Raw genomic sequence first — 19,347 nt, 5'->3', positions numbered from 1 at the left:
ATTTAAAAAAAAAAAATTAGAAAAAAGAGAACCCTAAACAGCATGTATAAATAAAATGTCTTTCTTTTGTTTAAATCCTGCAGGAAGTTTAATTTGTATAAGAAATACGTTCAGGTATGTTTTCAGTTATCGCTTTAACGTTAGTTAAAGGTGCACTAGTTATTAACAGATGTGAACCCAGAAGAGCGTCCAAGGCAAGCACATGTCTAGAGTCTTACCGCCGCTCCAGAATGCGCCAAAACCCAAATTAGGCAAATTGGAAACAGGGAGCTCTGCAATCCGACAGTGCAGTGGAATTAAAGTAATGGCCTATTTAATTCTCCAAGGATTCGGCAAAATGAAACAAAGAAATGTTTTTGAAAAACACGGGACTGAAAGTCTGTGTGTGACCTTAGAGGTCACCCAACAGAAACAGATAGGCTTTTAAAAATTCTGTCCTCTTCCCACTTGGAGCTTGGCATGAAGGAACAAAACGCTTGCTTACTGACGGATGGCAGCTGGCTACCACATCACCCGTGATCCATCTTACTAAGCAAATAAATCCAGAATATTATCATAACACAGCGTCAGGACACTTAGCCTTGGAAGAATCTGAGACGGTCTTTAGTGATATATACAGAACATGCTGTGGTGGATCCCTCTAATAACCGATATCCAATGAAGAAAACAAGGGTTAAGATCATTGAAGTTACATTGGACAATCACAATGCACCATCCAGATTGAGATGCTTATGGTGTATTGCTGTTTCAGAGACTGTTTTTACTCCAAAGTATAACTGATACGGTGATCAGATGAGTTTAGAAGGACAGGGGAAACGATGCCAGGTCCAAAGCATGCCTCAGTCAGCCTACAGGAGGGATGTGCTGTATGACAGTGTGCCGTTACAGGTGACATTTCTGGTCAGAATGTTCCATGATGGAGCCAAGCCAACCCCACGAGAGCCTGGAAGGGTACAGCCTGCTCTGGACATGGGTAGCTGGGGTGGTCAGGAATGGATTCCGCTGATCAAGGGCACTCCTCAAGTAGGACCATGATGTCTGACCAGCGCGTGGTATAAACAAGATAACACTCAATGTGACCCCGCGTGCTAGTGCTAAGCTCCTTTAGTCGGGTCTGACTGTTTGCAATCCTAAGGACTGTTGCCCCTCCAGGCTCCTCTGTCCATGAAATTCTCCAGGCAAGAATACTGGAGTGGGTTGCTATTTCCTCCTCCAGGGCATCTTCCCCACCCAGGGACTGAACCCGAGTCTCTCTAGTCTCCTATATTGACAGGTGGGTTCTTTATTACCAGCACCAGCTGGGAAGCCCCTGACCAAAGCTCAAACTGACCTAAAAAGGATAAACCTGAGTGGGGCAGGTAGCGCTGCGGCAGCCCGCAGTCCTGGGTTGAATCTAGACTCTATCACTTCCTAGCTGGGTGACCTTGGAGAAATGACCTGTCTTGTTCTTCCTCTGGGAGAAGACTGAAAGAGGATCTATTTCCTGGCTGTCTTATGAGAATAACGGGGGATGCTGTGCAGCGCATCAGGCGTGTAGCCTTATGTAGGCACGCGACTAAGGAGAACCACTTTCACTGTCAAACAGGGTTTTGTGGAAGGAAGAGAGTGACAGAGAATTCTGTTTTCTCCTTGCCCTCTTCCTTCCTCCATCTCTGTGAATCCTCAGGTGGGCACAGAAGGCAACCAAAGAAATACCTGTACTGGATACCCCAGGGCAAGTGCTCCCAGGGCACTGACCACAGGCCTCATGTCGGCCAGGGCAGACAGCTCAAGGAAGGGTCCTCCCCAGTCTTGACACCAGTGAAGTGGATTAGCAGAGCAGACACTGAAACGGGAAGGCCATTTTTATCCCTTCTTGACCTAATTCTGGTCAGAGGTATCATTCCTCAGTCTGGGCATATTACCTGGTTTATGAGGGGCTGCCTTCAGTGGCTCAAAGAGCAGCCAGCATTACCAGCAAGGATTAAGAAAAGCCCTTTAGCTTCTCCCTCATCCGGAAGAGATCTGCTCCCAGCAGATTAGATGTGGATAATGAGAAATCCCCACAGACCCCATCACCTAGACCACCCAATGAAGGTCAGCTACATGAGGCCCAGGGTATTTATTTCTCAGCACATCCACCTAAGGAGAGGGAGTGAGTAGTGATGGAACTGGGAGAGGGGAAAGCCTCTGGGTTTGCAAGAGGGGTCCTGAGCAGGGAAAGGGGAGTCAGAAGCCCGTGCCCACGCTTCATCTCTTCTCACTGGCATGGTGCGTTCAAGAAAACCTCCAACCACTTTTGTTCTCTTTACAAATAAAACCATTCCATCTCCAACAGATAAATGAGATACACAATGATGCATCAGAGAAAACCAGGAATTGCAACTTGTCTGCTTGATGTTCAGTTTCTTGGAACCAAATTGTGATCCTGGCCAATACACCATCCCCAGCTGCTCATCGTGGAAGGAAAAGGAACCAGGAGTGGGGAGAGCCCCCGGGCATGGACAGAACTCAAGACACACAGCCTGATTCCCACCAGAAGGAAACGCGGCTGTGCCACCAGGACAATGGAAGAGTCATGGGCAGGGGGGCTCACACAGAGGGATACACTTATGAGCAGGAGGTCAGTCCTGAAAGCAGGTGGTAAATGCTTGAGCAGATTGTGAAAAGGGGTTCATTCAGAGGGCTTCTCACTAGTCTCTGAGGCAAAAGATGACGTCCAGCTGGAGCCCCTTTGAGCACTAGGTCTTGTTCTTAAAAGAGAAAAGAAAAACGCCCTGAGGTGACTGATCTCTTCGCTACAGGTTTAGGTCAAGCTGAGTTACCACCCCTCTGTGGGAGCTGAGCAATACCCACATCTTCAGAACTGAAGGGTAGAACCTGCCATCACAGACTCAGGCTCACCTGGTGGTCATGGTACAACACCAAAGGACCAGATAGGAAAGTCATCTCCAACGTGAACTCTGCTGCCGATACATGTTGAGAGTCAAGCAGACGTTCAGGAGCATGCTAGAAAAAGATGCTCCCAAAAAAGGAAGCTCCAACATGTGTCTAATCAGAGCCTTACCTACAGCACCTGACTTTTCTCTTGGCTTGGGTTTTGGAGAGGAGGCTTCAGAAGATACAGGTTAATTTCGCTGACAGATAGGCTGGTTCAATGAAAGGGACAGATTGTTGGGGAACTTGTGTGCAGACACTGTAGCAACATGGGGATAATGCCCAGACAGAAAGGAGGCATTCTGAGAAAAAAGAGCATCTTGATGAATTTTTCCGTAAGTACGCAACTATACTTGAACTGGGTTCACGATGCACAGAAGGCAGGGTGGCTCTGTGTGACTAGCGTGCTCAAAGATAACCATCCCTCTGACATCTACCACCACGGGGAAATTTTTCACCCTCTTGGACTTGGTTTCAAAGGAAACATGTGACATTGACTGTTGTGTCTGGCTTCGGCTGCACAAGGTTTGTGAAGGTCATTCATGCTGCGTGCATGAGCTGGCAGCTCCTTTTCCCTGCTGTATAGCATTCCACTGTATGAATAAAGCCCCCAAATTTTATACATTTGGGTTATTTCCAGTTCAGAATGCAGATGGACAAAACTAAAGAACATTCTTTTATGCCATTGACTCCTATATTCTTGTCTTTTTTTAATGCAGAAATTGAGATCTCAGAATTTACTAAGCTGTAGAGCTGAAAAGCCAGCATTTCTCTGCATAGCATCTACACACATCTAAGAAGGAAGCAAAAGAAAAGAGATGCAGCATGCTTGGGGCTGGTGTATGGGGATGACCCAGAGAGATCTTATGGGGAGGGAGGTGGGAGGGGGGTTCATGTTTGGGAATGCATGTAAGAATTAAAGATTTTAAAATTTAAAAAATAAAAAACTAAAAAAAAATAATAAAAAAATAAAACCTTTTAAATTTTACAATTAAAAAAAGAAAAGAGATGCAAATATTTTCTTATCATCTGTCTTGTACTTTCTTATATTTTTATTCTTAGGTGCTTCTGCTTTTGGAAAATCTCACTTTAAATGTTTAGCTATTTGCGGGACTTCCTTGGTGGTCCAGTGGTTAAGACTCTGGTGTTTCCACCAGCGGGGCTTCGGCTTCAATCTCTGATCAAGGAACTAAGATCCAAAATGCTGTGCAGCACAGCCAAAAAAAAAGTAGCTATTTTTCCCTTTGCCAAGGAAAGGGTTAGTTCCTTGACCAGGGATCGAACCCATGCCCCCTGCAATGGAAGCATGGATTCTCAACCACTAGATTGCCAAGGAAGAAAAACAACTGAATGTCTACTACAGCCATGAACAACTAAAAGCAGTCTTGAGGATACAAAAAACCTCAATTACATCCTCTGTTCATATTAAGTGGGTTTTCTCACCTGCCAATCACAGCTTTCCGTCTTCTTCCTCGAATGCCACATCGTGCGGGTCTTAGCACCACTGCCCCCAGAGCTGCATCCTGGCCAGCTCATGCTGCCACCTGTAGCTCTGTTCTGTCCTGCATTTAAGCATTTATGCATTTGTGTTTATCTGTTTCGCTCGTGGTCCCTAAAACTTCAGTTTTCCATTACCAACAGCACAATTTCCTGGCAGCTTTATTTACAGTGACATGTTTAAAAGATGGAAGACAGATTTTCGATTTTCTGGATTAGCAATGAAGTAAAATTTACAGAAATGTGCCCAAAATCCTTGGAGAGATTATTGCATTCACAGTGGCAATAGCCCACCCCCAAGGGATTATGTTGAAGGCATCCATGGAGACCCTCCCTCCCACCTGGCATTACATGTCCCCAAGTCCCACACATCCCCAGTATCACTTCCCTTCCAGGAAGAACAGCGGGCTACAGGTTTCCCCGCTGCACACACATCACCTGGCGAATCTCTCCAGCCAGCACCACCAGCAGGACTACCAGCCTGAGAAGTAAACAAGCTGAAAATTAGACTGGAGGACTCTAGGTTAAGAGAGCATAGTAAAGAGCCCGGTGACAGAGTTCGGATCCACAGGTTCAGGATTCCCTTCTCGGGCATATCTGGATGCCAAGAATTATACAGTTATGTGCTAATGTATGAGGGAAAGGGGGCTTTCAGGATGTTTTCCGTGTGTGCAGTATCTGGATGCATCACCAGAGGCATTTCCTATAAAGCGGTTTCTAAAGACCAGTCACTACATAAAGCACCGACCTAGGCTCAACTCAACTCAGCAAACCAGGACCCAGCAAAGGCTGAATCGAAGCACAGAGCTGGTGCTCAGGAAGGAACAGGCAGCGGTGTGTGTACACAGCTGAGACTGAAGGGCTGAGTGAGTGAAAAGACGTCACCGATTGTCCTCCCATTTCATCCTCCCCCCCCGCCCCCCCAGCCTGGCACTGCCCTCCCGGTTACCATTTCTCTGACCTTTCTTGGGAAATATCAAATCTAATGAACGTGGCTACTTTCAGGTATGCTCAAAGAGGCTGAACTTCAAGCTCCAAGCCTGAGAAAATATAGGGAGCCAGGTGATCCGAGGCTAGCTGCCTGCCTAATCCCAGGCCTGGGCACCAGGTCCCACAGGGATCCGCGAGGCCCCTGGGCCAGCGGCTCTGAGCTCCAAGGACCTCCTTGTTCGTGGATCTGGGGAGAACGGGGTAGCTCCTTTTGCCTCCCCAAGTGAGCTCAACTCTGGCCTGAAACAAACGCAGCAAGTGTCCTGGCCTGGCAGGTGGGCGGTGAGCGCCACTTGGGGGGCGGGGCGGGGGGGGGGCGCAGTCTTGGCGGGGAGGCGCAGGGTTCCTGAATGTCAGCGGGTAGCAGACCCCGAGGGCGGACTGCCTTTGGCACTCCGGCCAGTTACAACCAGCCTGCCGGGCAGTCCCCGCTTAGAGGGGGTGACCCCGGGTTGGACTCAAGGCAGGCAGCAAAGCCGCAGGTGAAGGGGGCAGCCGCCTAAGCCCCCCACGCGCTCCTAATTTCAAAACCGCGCTCGGCTGGGTCGGCTGCCACCGCCGGCAGCCTGGGCACGGGGTCCCCAGCGACCCCCTCCCTGGAAAAACCGCTGGGTCCCCGCCCTCCAGCTGCTGCTCGGAGGCGGCTCCAGCTCCAGGGCAGGCTCAACAAGTTCCCGGGCCGCGCAGCGCCGCCTGCAGCCCAGAAACCCCGAGGACGCGCCGCGGTGGAGCCCCGCGAGCAGGCGGCTGCCGCCGGCGGCTGCTTCCACCTCCTCCTCGGCTGGGGCTGGGGCTGGGGATCGGGTGTCGGCGGGCGGGGGGGCCCCTGCACTCCCGCCCGCTCTGCTCCCTCTGGGGCCCCCCCTCCCCACGCCCGCGGCCCCGGCCCGGCCCCGCGCCGCCCCCGCTGGGCCCGGGGCTCCGCCCGCCTCGCTGCCAGGCGGGCGCACAGGCGGCAGGCGAGCGGCTCCGGCGCCCCGTCCTCCGGCCGCCCGGCTCGGCGGAGTGGCTGGGACCCGGGGGGCGGCGGCGGCGGCGGCGGCGGCAAGGACTTCCCTCCCGCTCCCTCCGCCTCTCCGCCCCCGCCTCCCGGCCCCGGAGCCCAGATCTCGCCGAAGACGATCGCAGTCAATGAGGACATCGGAGGAGCACGGCGCCGGGTGGCTGTGGCTGGCTCCGCCACGCCGCGAGCGAGCGAGCGCGCGGGCGTCCCCGGAGCCGGCCGAGCCGCTGCCTCGCCGCGCGCGTCGCTGAGCCGGGCAGGAGGGACGCGAGCTGCGGCGCGGGGGGCCGGCCGGGCCGGGCCCCGGCGGCGGCGGCCGTGGTGGAGGCGGGGGGGGGCGCGGGCGGCGGGCCAAGCCCCCGAAGCCGAGCCTTCCTCCGCGCGAGCCCGGCGAACCTCGCCGCGGATGCCCTGCCCGGAGTGCTTCGTGCCGCGCCAGGCTTGCCGGGGTCCGCGGCGAGACATGCCCGAGCCAGGCGCTGCACCGACCTCGACTTATCTGTAAGCCGCCGAAGGTAAGCGGAGCCCCGCACTCCCTGCTCCCGCGCCCCGGCGCCCGCTGTGCTTGGCCGCGGCCAGAGCACCGCCTGGACGTGCGCCGACCCCAGGGTTCTCGCCCTGCGCCCCCGACCGGGCTGCGCGGAGGACTCGGCAGGCTGCCGGGGGCCGGGGCCGCCGGGAGCGGACCCGGCGGCAGGCGGGGGCGAGGGGCGAGGTTACGCAACTGCCTCGGGCCCGGGCCGGGTGGCCGAGGGGCGTCCGGCAACTTTGGCGACGGCCGGCGAGGAGCGGGTCCGTGTGTCTGCGATGTCGGTTCTAGACAAACGCCACTGCCTCCTATAGCACCCGACAGCCCGCGCCAGGCAGAACCGGGGGTGGTGGAGGGGGGCGGGGGGGGGCGCTGGGGGCGGCCGTGGCCCCCGCCGATCTCGAGGTTTTGAAGTCTTTCCTAAACTAAAGCGAGCTGGCAAGTACGGCTGATTAACTTTGGGGGGATGAGTCCGGGCGCAGGGGCCCTGCACCGGCTGCGGAGGAGAGGCGTGAGCACCGCGAAGGCACGATGCCCACGTGAAATGCCTGTCTCCTCCCGAGGCGCCCGGGCTCGCCCGGGGTTGGCACCTTCCAGGGGCTGCGGGCCGGGGTCGGCGCCCGCGGGTCTTCCGGGGGCGCAGCATCCCGAGTCAGACCCAGGACGGGCGTGGGAAACCAACCCAGGCTGCAGACCGAGCGAGCGGGCCAGCCGGCTGGCGAGCCAGGACAGGAGGGAGGAGGAAGCCCCGCGGGCCGGCCCACGGCCCGGGGCAGCGCCGGGAGCCCCAAGTCAAAAGCGAGAGTCTGCGTCTTGCTGGTTCATGCTAAGGGTTCCCAGCTGGCATCTCCACTGCCAGGATAAAGAGCCTGTCCCTGTGACCTCAGCACAAGGCAAGCCACAGGGGGATGGAGCTCGCCGTTAAGGGGATGCCACAGTGGGGGTGACTCTGGAGTACACCGGGGCCAGAAGCAGGGCGTTTGGCTCATGTACAGAGAAGGGCCCTGACCCCTCTCCCGCTGCGGGTCTGTGCCTGACCGCTGGACCCTGAACCAGAATCAGCAGTGAAGCTGTTTTAATTTGACCTTGTCTGCTTAGGCGCTTAAATTCTGCGGAGGGTGAACTGGCCAGGGTGAACTGGCCGAATGGGGATGGAACTTTGGGCCAGCCCTGCCTTGCCTGGGAACGCAGGAGGTATTTTCAGAAGACTATAGCTCAGAAGAGGAGGGTCCAGCCAGCAAGCAGGCAGGTTTTCCTCGGATAAGCACTAACAAGGGGAGGAGGGGTTCCCTTTCCATCTGCCAGAGAGAGGGGGGAATGTCAAGGTTACCTGACTGAAGACTTGACTGAAGACTACCATCCACATCACCTGACCCCGGCCATTCTCAGTGAGGAGTACACGTATGAAATTGCTTTAACCTCATTAAGCTCATGCTACAGACCCAGCAAAAAGTATAACCATCATTTTACTTTGCGGAGGCGGAAAGTGCCTGGGTTTTACTATTCACATTTTGTGCTATTTATTACATTCATATTCCTGTTGAATGTTTCTTTTCAAAGAAAAGTTCATATTTATCTTTGCCTTTTTTTTTTTTTGCTTTAGCGAACGTGTTGTTAGTTCAAAGGAAAAATGGAAGTCCTGCCATTTGCATGCCTCACCAGATATTAATAATTCACTATCCATGTTTACTACTTACATTAGATGGCACTGCTACTCATGATGGTTTTATTACAGACGCATTTGCAGAAAAAAAAGGTCTAGCACAGCCATCACTAATTGCATGATTTTGCATAAATTATGTTAGCTACAGAGAGTTTGAGCTTTACTTCACTAAATTCATCATTTCCTTAAAGATAAGGTGATTACGTTTAATTTATTTAAAGGCAAGGCCTCTCCTGAAAGATAGGCGCCCTTGAAAAGCAGAGGTTACCTTTCGATTTACTGGAGTTTATTAGTGTGATTAAGACATTAGCTTTTACTTGAAGCAGCCCCACTGTCCTACTAAGACACAGCCACTGCTGGCCACACAGGTTAGTCAGGCCTCAGCTGGAAAGTTGGTACTTTTACTCTTGACTTTGGGGGCTTCTCTGTTCTGCTATAGTTGTTTTCCCCACGTGCAGGGTAGGGAATTTCTGTTTTTTATTTCTCCCTCTGTAGGGGGGGGACAACTTTGTAAGTAAATAAGTCAATTAATGGAAGACTTGAGTATGAAAGGCATCAGAGTACCAGGAAGATTCCTGCACAATGAAATAAGCAGTCAGAAAATAAAAAATGAGTCTCAGATGTAGAGCTGAACCCAGCAGAGCAGTTGGGCAGATGTGTTCGCTGAGCTCCACATTTGTATTCTCCTGTCTGTTCCCACCCATGGCTGTCTCATTTAGAGCTACAACTACTGAACTCTCTTGTATGAGACGCAGATTACTTATGTGGGGACAGGCTGCTTCTCGGGGAATAATAATAAAGAACTCACAGCTACACTGCAAAGCGGCAGTGCTGTGGCCCGGCGTCAGTGTAGGGAGGCAGGGATCGGGTCGTCGGAACGGCGAACTGTGGCACTCTGGACCAGCCCACCAGGCACCTGAGTGGGAGCGCTGCAGGGCTGCTGCTGAAGCAATCAGGCACTCAGGAAACCACGCCAGCCGTGCCTGTGTAAGGCGAACCACAGTCATCTGGGGACGGTGGTCATGCTGGTGACTCCCCCAGGCCAAACTGGCACGGTCACGTTAAACAGTTCCTTTCTCAACAATTCCCTGACCAGTTCCTCCAAGCCCTTCATTCCCCCACCACCAAAATGAGCTGACATAATTTATGAAGCCGTTTCTTTTTAGTCTCCTCACATATTTGATTTTAATATTTCATAACACGACTTCAATATTTTAAAGCAAAATTTAGTATGATTGATATGGCATGACAACACTTTTATCACCAGGGAATTTGCATACAAACATTTGGATAAGTCTTTATCTAATATTTGGGCTAACCTATGACATAAATGTCATAAAGACATGACCCATTTTCATCAGTGTATTTTTAAAGTATATTTTTCTTATATATTAAGGACATAACACAGAGATATGGTGCCACGTTGTGGGGATCCTGCTGGGATTCATATAAAGATGCTGCTTAGATGTTGATTCATATTAAACAGTGAGCCATAGGAATTACAGGTTTGAACCTTTGGGCTGTGTACAACAGATTATGTGTCTGTTTCAAGTTCAGGGGCCCTGAAGTGTCTCCAAGCACCCAAGAATCTTACCTGTCAGCTTTACAAAAAACATACCTAGGGAGACATTTCTGGATTCCAAATTCAATTCTTGATAGTAACTCTCTCAGACACCCCCTCTACCATAAGCCACTGTGATATTCAGTATGGGTCTGAGTCAAACATACTGTAGACACCATTCACACCACAATGAATGAATAAGTTGAGGGGCTTAAAGATGTTATCAAGTGACAAACCAATAATGTAAATAAAAACAAAACACTCTAGCCTGACAGCTCTGTGGCTTTCCGCTGGACGCATATTCTCAGCTCTAATTGGGAGAGAAAGAAAAAGAACCCAATTACAGAAAAGCAGATAATAGGGACAAGGACTTCTGTTTCTATATTATAAACCTTTTGGCCAACACTATGTTTCCAAGGGATTTGGGAAGAACAGTCTTCAAATTCATCATTTGCAAATATTGCTTCTCTAGAGTACTGAGCTGATTATTCCAAGTACTGTACATTCACAGACAAGCTCTCTTCGCCGTGTTATCTTGCTGTTAGGAACTGACACCAAAGACGAGCAGAGAGAGGTTCACAGCTACACACTGACCCTTCACCCGAGTCATGCTGTTATGGCCGTGACATGGGGAAAGAAGAAACTTTTTGAAAAATCACAACAGTACGGCAAGAAGCCGGTCAAAGTTTACATTGCAGTTACTACGGAAAATTCCAATTCAGCCCTTAATAATCTAGCCTTAGGCATAAAATGAGATGCAGTAAGCTACAGCATATGAGAGACATAAAGAAAGAGGTTTTGTGATGCCAGAAACACTATGGGCAGGCAGTCCTGCAAATACGATACTCGCCTCGTCAAGCCTGCAGAGAAAAAGGCAGGAAGGGGAAGCTGATGGCCTGAGAGCTTCGTTTCAGCTGCTCAGTTAAGAAACTGCCAAGGAGGGGTAGCATTATCCACTTTCAACAGACATGAAACTGACCAATCTTTGTTTGTGTTTCCGGGTCAGCATTCCACTGGTGATGTGGGCCCCTCCATACTGGTTGTTCCCTGGGAAGTATCCTGTGTTTGTCAACTGTCCAATTGTTTATCTTTTTCATGTGTATTAATACTTTAGTAGTCAGACTCAGAACACCCCGTGTTATCTGCATTTTGTTCCCTGGAAGCTGCTTGCTTTTGTAGTAAGCGATTTTAGCATCCTTGGAAATGTAATGGAACTATAAAACCTGGGCTCCGGTACTGGGCAAGCACTGGGAAGTAGACTGATATGCAGATGGCTTGGTCCAGAGAGGAAGGCTGATCTGAGGAAATGTACCCAATCGTAGCGGCAGGGGCCACAGCAGGGTGTGAGATATTGCAAGATGAGGGAATGGTTCTCAAGAAGTTCAAGGCCAGGAGGGCCAGAGGAGGTGGGAGATAGGATCAGGAGAGGACCAGCAGTGTGCTTTGGGGGTTCCCAGGCAGACAGGGTGATGACCACACTGAGGAAAGGGGATGAGATGCACACACAAATCCTGCAGCTAAGCACAGCTGCTGGGTGCTCAGAGCGAGAGACCTGTATGGGGAGGTAAGAAGTGACACTGGGCACAGGTTTCAGAGTGGAGATCAGAGAGTGAAGAAGCAGTTTAAAGCCAGTTTATGGAGGAACCAGCAGGGCAGAAAGGTACTGTGTTCATTGGTGATAGGTAACCACTGAATGTTTTGAACAATTGCATACATTTCTAAAACACGAAGTCTTGACAGCTAGGGACAACCAGAGAAGAGGAACTGGAGATCGGTTGAGAGGGTGTGACGGGTGAGAATTAACTGGTAGCAAAGGTGACTGGTGACCATCGAGATATATACAAGGGGGCATTTGAGAGAGAGACATCCTGGGGGGTAAATCTGTAACATGGCAACATGGAGAAGGGACTAAAGATGCTACTAACCCAGGCTGACACGGGGCTTGGGGATCAAGAGAAGCAGAGAAGCCAGGGAGCCAGCAGGTCTGGAGGAAAAAAGATAGGATTACTATCAGAAATCGGAATGTGAGTTTCCAACTGGAAACATTATTTTAAAAGATAAGTGCTTCATCATTTCTTGCTTCTTAGAACTTCCATGAGAAATACTCTGAAAGAGGAAAAATCTAAACCAAAAGATTCACAGCACAAAGAAATTTTTAAAGGACTAAGAATAGTCCTATGAAATAACAGGTGCTTAATGAATATTTAATGAAGCTATTAACAATAAACCTAGTCAATGATTTTGCTAGAAATTCACAGACTCCAGATTGGACAATAATTTTTTTTCCTTCAATTTCAAGTTGTACTTGTTTTGAAGTAGGAATTAAAAGGAAGAATCATGAGATGTTGCTAACAAGAAAGACACCTTCTAGAGATGCACTATCTTCAAATCTGAGCCACAGGGTGATTAAGGAAGAAAAAAGTATCAAAGGTTTGGAGTTTTCCTCCCCCAAACTCAACCTTATATAGAGCTTCCTTTGGAGAAAACTCACATGGGTAGAAGTTGAGTTTTTAAAGACAGAATGTAAGTTTAATGACCTACTAATAGAATTAGAGTGAAAGAAACAGAGGAGGCAAAGTAAGCCTCAATCCAATAGATTAAATGCTCTTTTATCCCAAATGCTGACAGTTTTTGGCTGAAAGGAATTTTCCCCTTACCAAAATACGAGTCCATAGAATCAGTTCAAGACAACTAGAAAACATCTATCTCTTAGCCTTGACCCCACCTCTCAACTTTATATCATGACGTATCAATTTCATTGGTTTTATGCCAGACCCACCAATGTATCTCTTCTTTTTTCAAACAATGCCAGAGTGGTTCATAAAGATGTGGCTTTTTGCTTTTCTCTTTTTTCGTGTTGAAATCGCATGGCACAAACAGCTAGACAACTAGTCTCCCATTAATCTTGCACTTAAAACTCGCATACCCTGAAGAAGTGTGGCAGGGAATCACTCTCCAGAAAAGTTCATACACATGCAAGTGTAGAGAGTTTGAAAATCTAAAAATGCTAGGGACTTCCCTGGTGGTCCAGGGGCTAAGACTCCGAGCTCCAAAACCAAGGGCCTGGGTTCAGTTCCCGGTCGGGGCACCAGATCCTACACAGCACAACTAAAGATCACACGTGCTGCAACCAAGACCAGCTGCAGCCAAGCACAGGAGTATTTATTAAAAACATTTATTCAAAGATTTTAATAAAATGCTAAGAAAGATAAGTTTCTCACTTTTAAACCATACTTTTCATCTGACTTCTCAGGACATTGAAAAATCCCATGATAACTGCCTTTCTTAAGTATTTATTGTCTCTTTGTTTTGAAAGTAGTTGTTAGTTCAGGGGCTTCAAAGAAGGACTCTCCCTCCTGGTTTAATTGTTGTTGTTGTCTTTGCTATTTCTAGACATCTCCATGTACACTATCCACTCTCTTCTCAGGATGTCTCTGCTTTATGTATTGTTTCTATCAGATCTACTAGTGGGGCGAAAACCCCCAGGGTTAGGCTACAGGATGGAACTGATCACAGGGTTGCAGAAACCGGCTCTGTGAACACACCAGCCGGTCTTCTTGGGCAGGGCAAGCCAAGAGAGGCATCCTTTCTCCAGGAGATGAGGTCAGCCGCTGAGTGAGTGGTGGAGGATGGACTGGAATCCAGGGCCCCTGGCTCTCATTTCATTCCTTGTGACCATTAAGTTCCACATCAAAGACTCAGTCCCAACTCTGGATCTAAAGCGTCTGTGAGAATGACCACTGGCGTGCCCAGTTTTCAAATAAAAACCTACAACTGCTTACTTTATATAATCAGCCATTCAAAGTGCCTTACCAACAGGTTGTTCTCAAACCTGTTTCTCTCAAATAAGGTAGCCAGTATGCAACCTATTCTTCAGGCACTGTCCTCATGAACATCACTTCATCATCGGCAGCAGCATCACCAAGACCACATACTGGGGGCTTCACAGATCCTAGCCACCTGGGCCCGCATCACAGATCAGAGTGCTTACAGGTGCATTCAGGGGACACTGTCCACACCTGCACCCCCAGTTCTGCCAATTTCTATCGGGGTGATGTGGACACAGGTTTCCCTTGCAGTGCCTCAGTTTCTCCACCTTTTAAGAAACAATAATTGGTCCATCAGAGATATTTGGTAGAACTTCCCTGGCGGTCCAGTGATTGATTCCAAGCTTTCACTGTAGGAGGTTCAGGTTAGATCCTTGATTAGGGAACTACAATCCCCCATGCCATGTGGCATGGCCAAAAAACAGAAGAAAGGAAAAAAAAACAGTATTTGGAGAATGCAGTGTTAGAACATGGACAAAGTGGGGCCTCCCTGATGGCTCCGCAGTAAAGGATCCCAGGTTCGACCCCTGGGTCGGGAAGATCCCCTCGAGGAGGGAACAGCTACCCACTCCAGTATTCTAGCTGGAGAAGCCCATGGACAGAGGCCCCGCCAAAGAGCTGGAGACTGAGCAACTTCCGCTTTCACTCTGTTACTCGCCCCGGTTATATAATCCGAGCAGTATAATCTGCCCAATATATAATTTGAGCAGCATTCTGAGCTAATCTGTGGAAGGGGCAGAACTCAAAAGCAGAGAGGCAGTCTCTGCACCCCAGTGCTGAAGCACCCTGTGATCTGACAGAGCCAGGAAGGGTCCTAACAAGAAAAGACCAGAATGACAGAATGCCAAGGGGATGGCCTTGCGTACCCCCTCGCCAACCTATAAAGTCCTACACGTAACTCATTCACTAGTAATCAACCTCCAACCCCAGATCCCTGCTGAGAAGAGCTGCCTCCACCCCCGGAATTTCTAGGAATGGGCCGAATTCTAGATCAAGAAAAAAAAAGGTGTGCATGACCGTATTCTGGCTATGGACCTGCCAGGTGACAGTTTACTTGGCATTCACCATGTGAGAATTAATCCACATTGCAGAAGACCTGTGTTTTGAATGGTGACAGTCACAGGTCACTCACTGTCCTCCTCTGGGAGGAGAATCCATGTCCACTGTTGATCCAAAGTGGGGCCATGGGAAGCTCACCGTGCTGGCCTCAACGTGGGCTCTGTTTGGTGACCAGCACCCCGTGGCTAAGTTCATCCTAGAAAAAGTAGTATAGAAGGGGATGGCTCTCCTTGCTCCCCTGGGACATCACTCATTCATCCTTTCATTCAGTAAACATTTACGGGTACTTTTTAGGTGTCACGTGCTGCTCTACGCTTTAGGAATGCCACAGGAAATACAAGAGAATGCGGGGAATAAAACAAAACATGGAGACCGGTGGGTCTTCATCTTTCCTGAGTTACCCCAGTGATCTTGACTCCCCTGTTACCCCTTTCCCTGGACTGGGGTAGGGACCAGTATATTTCTTCTAGAAAGTCAGGTTCAAGGATGGAGACTCTGAGGAAGATGCATGTCTTCCTACTTCTGAGAGAAGAACAGCCTCCCTTAGGATTCTTTTAAAGGCTGTCTTTAAAAACAACAAACCTTGTAAAAGCTTCCGCTTCTTCAACGCTTACACTCTCCTCCAAAGTTTCAAGAAGGCCAAGTGTAGAGGGGTCATTTAAGGTTTTGGAAAGACATATGTTTTCCTTTTAAAAAATTATTTTTAGGATTTTGAGGGGCGCAGAATCATTTCAAGGTCAGCAGTACTGCTTACATATGGCAATGCCAACTTCCCTTCTTGAACCTACACGACCTTTCCCCTCTGTTCTCTCTCCTTTTCCCACAATCCCCACGAAGGAAGAGGTGCCTGAGAGATCAAAAGGCAGAAGCCGAGCACAGAGCATCACCTTAAAGTGGGGTCATCCGTCCAGTCCGACACGCACTCATTGCATGCTGGGTGCTCATAAAATGTGAAACTGTGACAGTCCGGCCTCAGTTTCCTAAGAGGAACCGTCCAGCTCAGTTCTGAACAGGAGAAGGGTCGCTGCAACCGCCTGATGAGGGGCAGTGCAAAGCCAACGGCAGTGGCTCTCGCCGGCAGGAACACTGTGCCTCTGCCCCGCAGAATAGCACCTGGGATGTAATTCCCCGAGCACCCCTGTCCTCTCTGTGCCTGCCTGCCTGTCTGGGCAGTTCCAGGCCTCCTGTTCCCCTCACATTCTCCGGCTTGTTTCATTTCTCCATCTCCCTTTTCCTTCCTCCCCATGTTCATCACAGAGTGTAGTGTAGATTTATTATTTCTGAGTATTGATTTATTGAGTGCAGTTTACTGAGTGCAATTTTATTTAGACTCCAAGTTAAAAAAAAAAATTAAAAACTACATCACGCAACACCATTGGGCGAAAGCACACACACTCGGAAGTAACCCAGTGCAGAGGGGTGATCCCACACCCTATTGATTTCCCCCCAAAACGTCAGGGGTTCCTCCTCTACAGCAAAATCCAGGATTCGGTTAGAAGGGTAGGTTACAATGATTCCACCCTAACATGTCCATGCTATCCCACGTGATTGAGACTTCCTTATTAAATCCTTATTTTGCCACAGCCACATCCCACTCCCCAGAAAGCCAGGCAATATAAGAACAAGCCTACTGGTCACACTGACTGTAGCAAGTCTGTTCTAAGGGCCCTGACATACTTTAGGAGTAAATAGAAAATACACATCACTGCTGAACCATCAACTCATTTTTGTTCGAGTGTGGGTCATCTCTTGTCCCTGCATCAGCACAGAAAAAAAAAATTTAAAGTAATACTTTGTAACAGCCAAATTCGAGAGAGTTACACCAAGGTTCAGAAGATAAAAATCTGGGGAACATGGTTTTTCTTAAACTAATGGAGCCTGTCCCTTTACCCTTCCATTCATCTGATCCTTACCCAGGACCCAAGCTCCATCTGATTGAGGATCCAGGTTATACAGAAAGAATCCATGGAAACCAATAATACTGAGTACCCATTCTCAGTTCAGTTCAGTTCAGTCGCTCAGTAGTGTCCGACTCTTTGCGACCCCATGAATTGCAGTACCCACCCTAAACCTTCTTAAAATGTCCTGGGTAAGGCCCCTCCTGTGAGGATACTGGGATGCATATCATTATATTCTTTAATTAGCAAGGATCAAAGGCTGATTGAGTTCGAGAGAAAGAGGAGATGCTTAGCAGAATCTAGTCTGCAAACACATAAGCGTAAGCAGAGAGAAGGGACACATCAAAGCAAAGCAACTGAGGCTTGAGGCCCATCTTTCCGTGTCTCCCAGGGGATGCCTGCCCTGACTCCCCAGGGAACACTCTGGGTCCTTTCTTCTTCCTGCTCCCAGGATGGTCCTCAGCACAGTGGGCTGGTGCTATCCACGGAAGAATGTCTTTTCCATGCTGAGCTACACACCGCTAAGGACTGGGCCTCATTTTCCTGGGTGCCCAGCACACGGTATGGTGCCTGCATCACCCTTCACATGCAGCCACCATTCACTGTGTCCGTGAAAGGGCCATGAAGACAGGCGTAGCTGGGGGGAAGGAGGGGGCAGGCAAGACTAGACTTGAATCATTAAAGAGGAGGGTGGGGCCAAGCCTAGAACATGAACCACTGGGAGCAAAGACATGAAGGAGGGAGTGACCAGGGTATACTCCAGAGACTCTACAAGAACTGGCTTAACTTGAGCAGACAGAGAGCTTGTGAGTAGGTATGAGATATTTAGGCGGATGAGCAGGATGGGAAAGGTTCTGGAGGACCCTTACAAAAACTGCTTTTTAGAAGTGCTACCCAACTAAGACTAGGCAGGTACTCACAGAGAAGAGAGATGTTTGTGGTGGAAGGTGGGACTGTGAGGATGTGCATGATGGAGGGATGGAGAGCTGAGAGCAAGGGACGTGAAAACACCAAGGTCGAGCCTGGGACGGTGAGGATAAAGGGAAGAAATCAATAGTGAAGCAATAGGAAGGTGAAGCAGATTGGTGGGACCCAGTGACAGCCTGGTTAAGGGGGGTTAAACTCGGGAGTCTGGCAGGTAAAGCACTGTCAGCAGCTGTTTAGGAGCCCTCAGAATAAAAGGACTCAGAGACATCCAGCACCCTACGATGGCTGGGCTGGGATCTCTTGGCCGCCGGGCAGGCCACGTTCAGTCCTGCATTTAACACTGGGTGCCTTTGCTCCACACTCGGCTGGGGCGAGTGCGGTAGCTTTGTTACTGGGTTGAGCACAGACCATCAGGGTCGCAGGCCATTCGCCCTGTGTCAGCCCTCCTCCCAGCAGGGCACAGAGCCCTCCAGGCTGCCAGAGAGACTGCCGAGCTGCTCCTGCACAAGGAGGCAGACTTCTAAAGACATCAGAGCAGAGCGCGGTGGCTGCGGAGGGGGAAGCGAGGGTTCGTATTATTTATGAGGCTACATAACCTTATGTACAGAAAAGAGAGACGTTCACAATAGCTGTTGGTCAAGGAAAAAAGTTAAAGAACCGACTGACCCGGCAGAGTAAAATAAAATTTAAAAAAAAAACCCATGGGGACTAATGAGAAGTCGAATTTATAAGAAATACAAAGTGAAAGCCATTTGGACACCAAAGGGTTTGACACACAGACATTTGTAATTTTTTTTCACCTCCCACGCCTGAGGATATTTTGGGCACTAAATGCAGAAAGTGCACCCTACGTGCCCCTGCAGTTGCAACTATTAGCTGCTACGAGGAATATGCCCTCTGTTTCTACACCCCCAGTGACTGTACACTGTCTCCCCGACAAGCCTAAGTCTGGTCTACACTGACAGCATCTCTCTTCAGGGTGATGAGTTATTTCTGAGGTCCCCCTCATTGTTCACCAGCTGCAGTGGAAGGAAAGGGGTCTTAATTCATTTCCTTAATTCATGTCCTTGGTCCACTCAGATTAAATAATTCCTGCATCATTTTGTGTGATAGCACAGGTATCACAGAAAAGGAGAGAGAGTTCAGACCAGGCAACCATCCCACACGGCTGACAAAACGTGAGCCGTATATGGGAAGACCATACATGCTGACTCTGACTATGGCTTTTTGTTATGATTCTGACCTGGACAGTCATCTCTCTACTGATAAATAGAAGCTGGTTAAAAGAAATTTCTCCCTTTCTTTCATGGCTTGCTGCCTCAGCAGTAGAACAAGACCTTGCCAAGTCTACAGTTTGACCAGGCCAAGGTACCAGGGGAGACACACTGCAATGAAAAACGCACGGGGGATCCGTTTTGGTGGTAATAGATGGACACTGCCATGGCCGTGCCAGGGAGATGGATAGCATCTTTAACTC

At 49.5% G+C, this 19,347-nt stretch overlaps 2 protein-coding genes across 3 annotated transcripts in view; one reads left to right on the top strand and one right to left on the bottom strand.

Moving 5' to 3' along the window:
• Positions 1-19,347, bottom strand: part of DOCK1 (dedicator of cytokinesis 1) — a 568,995-nt gene that overhangs the window by 275,225 nt on the left and 274,423 nt on the right. The window lies entirely within an intron of this gene.
• Positions 6,869-19,347, top strand: part of INSYN2A (inhibitory synaptic factor 2A) — a 61,539-nt gene continuing 49,060 nt past the window's right edge. The window contains exon 1 of the mRNA XM_069566868.1: positions 6,869-6,921. The gene's annotated coding sequence lies outside the window, so the exon portion shown is untranslated. The remainder of the gene's footprint in view (positions 6,922-19,347) is intronic.

This window comes from Ovis canadensis, chromosome 22, assembly GCF_042477335.2.
Source record: "Ovis canadensis isolate MfBH-ARS-UI-01 breed Bighorn chromosome 22, ARS-UI_OviCan_v2, whole genome shotgun sequence".
NCBI lineage: Eukaryota > Metazoa > Chordata > Mammalia > Artiodactyla > Bovidae > Ovis > Ovis canadensis.
Note: the sequence above shows the minus strand (reverse complement) of the source record. Positions and strands in the feature narration are given on the sequence as shown.